This window comes from Lipotes vexillifer, unplaced genomic scaffold (genome assembly GCF_000442215.2).
Source record: "Lipotes vexillifer unplaced genomic scaffold, Lipotes_vexillifer_v1.1 scaffold402, whole genome shotgun sequence".
NCBI classification, from domain to species: domain Eukaryota; kingdom Metazoa; phylum Chordata; class Mammalia; order Artiodactyla; family Lipotidae; genus Lipotes; species Lipotes vexillifer.
In genome coordinates, this window is record NW_006798409.1 from 838,593 (window position 1) to 843,467 (window position 4,875).

Here is a 4,875-nt window from a genome sequence, read left to right on the forward strand (position 1 = left end):
GGGGGGGGGTGGGGGGGCTACAGAAGACATTCTGCATCTGATTGGGAAGGGAGGGGTGGAGCCAGAGCCCTGTGGTGGTTTACACTCAGCAGGACTATGCAGGGCACCCAGGTGCTGTTGGAGTTCACCTGCATGGGTTACTTGCTGGCCCAGTCTCTCCGGAGCTACTCTTTTCTCGCCCCAGATGCTCCAGATGTGACTTAGCTCTTTGACAAAGAGTGCTTTACCTTCTCTCGCAGGACACCACATCCTCAAAGTTGGAGCCTGGCGGTGAGCTGACATCGGTTCCCCTCTGTCTCTGTGGATTTGTCTGTCCTCCTTCTACCCACTTTACGTACATTTTTTTCTCTTTCCGACTGCCTGCCCTGTGGATGTCAGGCTCCAGCGTTAGAAAGCAAAAGGATAGCTTTACAGAGACCGTTTAACCAGCTTCCACAATTACAGAAGGTCAGATCCTTGTTACGTACCCAGTGGTTTGCTTTCTGTGGTCGAGCCCCGATTATTGATAGAAGCCCAAGCTTAAAAAACAAACAAACAAAGAAAAAACCAAAAAACAACTAAGCGGCCAGATGGAAATAAGTTGATCATTCATCTTTAAATATCTTGGAGTGACAGCTGAACCTACTTTTGAGAATTATCTAATTAAGCTGAGAGGGAAGAGAGAGGTATTTTTTCCAGAGTCTGGAATTTTTGAATGATGAATTAAATAGTTTCACGTAACTTGTCAAATTATTAATTACATTACTGGAGTTGATTATTAGGATCTTAAAAGTTGCTTCTGGCACCTATAGCTGCCGTAATAAATGATCACAAACAGTAGCTTAATACAGATTTATTATTTTATATAGTTGTGGAGGTCAGAAGTCAAAAATGAGTTTCAGGGATTTCCCTAGTGGTACAGTGGTTAAGAATCCTCCTGCCAATGCAGGGGACACGAGCCCTGGCCCGGGAAGATCCCACATGCTGCGGAGCAATTAAGCCCGTGCACCACAACTACTGAGCCTGCTCTCTAGAGCCCACGAGCCACAACTACTGAGCCTGCGTGCTGCAACTACTGAAGCCCGTGCACCTGGAGCCTGTGCTCCGCACCAAGAGAAACCACCGCAGTGAGAAGTCCCTGGTTGCCACAACTAGAGAAAGCCTGTGCACGGCAACGAAGACCCAATGCAGCCAAACATAAATGAATAAAATTTATAAGAAAAAAAATGAGTTTCAATGGGTCAAAGCCCAGGTGCTGGGGGTAGCTGTGCTCCGTCTGGCCACTCTGGGCGAGGGTGAGTTTCCGGGCCTTTTCCAGCCTCTAGCCACCCACTTTACTTGGCCTTCGGCTCCTGCCTCCAACTTCAAAGCATGTCTCTAACCTCTGCTTCCCTCCTCTTGGACTCTGACTCTTGCTTTCTTTGGATAAGGACCCTTGTGATTGCATCGGCCAACCTGGGTAATTGAGGATAGGCTCCTGATCTGGATCCTGGTCCTTAACTAGATCACATCTGAAAAATCCCTTTTGCTGTGTAACATAATATATTCACAAATTCTCAGGGTTAGGATATGGGTATTTTGGGGGAGCCTTTAATCTGACTACCACAGGCACCATGGAAGTTTTTCCTTGTTTCTTTTCTTCTAATGTAAACTTTTAATCAACATGTAACATCTATTTAGAAAAGTGGATGTCATAAGTATATGGATGAATGAATTTTTCGCCAAGTGAATAATACATCCCAGATTAAGAAACAGAGCATACTCAGAAATCCAGAAGTGTCCTTCCCGTCACTCTCCCCACCCCAAAAGGCAACCACTACCCTAACTTCTAATGCCACAGGCTCATTTTGCCTGGTTCTGAACTGCACATGGATGGAATTATATAGTATGCACTCTTTTGTGTCAGATTTTTTTTTTTTTTTGATGTGGACCATTTTTAAAGTCTTTATTGAATTTGTTACAATATTGCTTCTGTTTTTTTGGCCACAAGGCATGTGGGATCTTAGCTCCCTGACCAGGTATCGAGCCCATATGCCCTGCGCTGGAAGGCAAAGTCCCAACCACTGGACCACCAGGGAATTCCCTTGTGTCCGTCTGATTTCTTTTGCTCAATCCTTATAAGTCATTTATGTTGAACATCCATTTTCACTTCTGTATAGTTTACCAGTATTATGAATAAATTTCAGTTTCTTTATCCATTCTACAGCTGTTGGGTATTTGGATGTTTCCGGTTGGGAACTATGATAAGTAGTTCTGCCATGAACATACTTGCACGTGTCTTCTGATCACAAACATGCATCTCTGCTGTCTGTAATCTAAGAAATGGGACTGCCGGGTCACGGGGTTTGCATACACTCAGCTTCCCCAGGTACTGCAGAAACACAGTTCTGCTCCATCCGCATCCCTCCCATTCCTGAGGCTGCCCCTTACCCCTGTCCCTGACCTCCTTGTTATTCTGCAACCTCTGATCCGGCCTCCCAACACCCTATGCCCTAGGAACTGGCGACAGGGTAAAGTTCAGCTCTGGAATGAAGCTGAGGGATCAGATGAATGTAGGTACTTCATGCATGCCTTGGTTGATTCTTAAAATGATGCAAGTGTTAACTGTCTATTTATTTTAGGCTGTGACATAATGTCCCTTAGGTCAAATGAAGGTGCATGCCAATGGTGTGTTAAAATACATGCATTCAGGGCTTCCCTGGTGGCGCAGTGGTTGAGAGTCCGCCTGCTAATGCAGGGGACGCGGGTTCGAGCCCTGGTCTGGGAAGATCCCACATGCCGCGGAGCAACTGGGCCTGTGAGCCACAACTACTGAGCCTGCGCATCTGGAGCCTGTGCTCCGCAACAAGAGAGGCCGCGATAGTGAGAGGCCCGCGCACCGTGATGAAGAGTGGCCCCCGCTTGCCACAACTAGAGAAAGCCCTCGCACAGAAACGAAGACCCAACACAGCCATAAATAAATAAATTAATTAATTAAAAAAAAATACATGCATTCAGAAGACGACTGGGGTGTTTTGTACTTGGTGGCAGGGCATTAAAGCTTCAAGTGTCAGGTGGGAAAGAGCGTCAGAAAGGTTTTTTTTTTTAAAAAAAAAAAAAAACCAGGAGAATGGCAAAAAAAAAAGCTTCTTCCACCCGATGGAATCTTTGCTGGTTCTAGGTTCTTGTGCGGAACTTAGGAAGCTCTGAAAGCTGTGCTTGGCTGGTAGCAAGCAGGCAGCTTGTGTGTCTCCTGCTTTACGTAGCTGGGAAAGTTTAGTTCTGTGCTCTTTGCCACTGGGGGAACTTTATACCTATAGGTCAATCCATCCCCATCTTAATGAGACAACCATGCAGTTAGAATCCTTGAAAAGCTGTAAGATTGTAGAGAATTCAGAGTACTGGGCTGGTCATTATTCTTTTTTTGCTGAAGAACTTATATTCTAGTAATTCCAGTTACTAGTTAGAAGGTGTTAGCCATGTCGGACCAAGATCTGTATCAAGGTAAACGTTTAATTTATAGTGTACCTTGTCATCATAAAATTGAGTTTTTGAATATTTTACCGCAAAGAGCAAGATGTTCTTTTGTCATATTCTGCTCTCTGCAAAGTCTTTATAATTAAATTCTGTGGGATGTGTAACCTTTGTGAGGTTAGATTTTGGCAAAGCTTGTCTAATCGGTTTGTTGTAGGAAATTCTATCTTTTAGTTGTTATTGTTATGGAAAATAAATCTACTCACAAAATTGTAATGAACATACCCACTTTGGGATAATTCTCACACTACCTATGACTGCATTAATTTTGTTTCGTTATCTCCTCTGTGTGAGTAGTACAAATCCATGGGCTGGTCAGTATTCTAGCCGCTGCTCTCTTAAAGGCCTGGGGAAAGAAACCAACCCCTGTCTATCCCCACACAAAGCCCAGATCTTCTGGAGGTTAGGCTGGGTCCTATGGGGAGTAGGTTGATAAAGACTTTCCCTCTCAGGTAGCTAGAAAGATCCGCTAGAAAGATTCTGGGTTCTCACGTAGCTAGAAAGATTCTGGGTTCTTAACTCAAACATTATCTTAACCTCATCATTGCCATCATTCATATCTTAAGCCTTTGGTGGCTTTAATTTTTTCTTTTTTAATTAACATTATTTTGTGTTAGACTGTGGGTTTCTTGACCTTCTCTAGGCCAGACTTGCCCATAAGTGAAAATGAGGGACCAGGAAGCTTTCTCCAGGTTGTAAACAGGGAAGTTATTACTGCAATTAGGTGTCAAACATCATCACAGAAAATGGGAAGTCTTCCCTTAGGCACCCAGCTTACACTCCACCTGCGCTACTCAGGAGGGCAGTATTCCCCAGCGAGGTGACCCGGGGTCCCTGGAGCGCTCCTGCAACCCCAGCCTCCACCCTTCGTCCTTTCCTCTTTACAGACTTCCTCCTGCCTGGGGCTTCCGCTCCCTCCCAGCAGCTCCAGAGGCTCATCTGTCGGGTGGCCCCGAACCCAGTTTCCTTGGTCTCCTCATCTTTTCCTGAGGGAAGCCCTGAGGAAACCCCAGAAGGCGGTGCCTGCTTGGGGGAGAGGCTGGGGAATAGGGAATGGGGGAGGGGGTGCTTTCTGTCTTGTGAAACAGGAGGGAAGGAGGCAGGGCACAACCTTTGAAAGAATGACACAGCCCGAGGACATGACGTAAACTGATTAGAAACAAATGGGTCCAAGATGGCGGACAAGTCACGTCCACTAGACCTCGAGCCTCAGTATACGCTCACATCAGCAGGCTAAATGACGCACCCACAGGCCCCATGACAGTTCCAAGACCCACCGTAAGGATCAAAAAGTTGGCAGAGGCCTCCCTAGTGGCGCTGTGGCTGAGAGTCCGCCTGCCGATGCAGGGGACACGGGCTCGTGCCCCGGTCCGGGAAGATCCC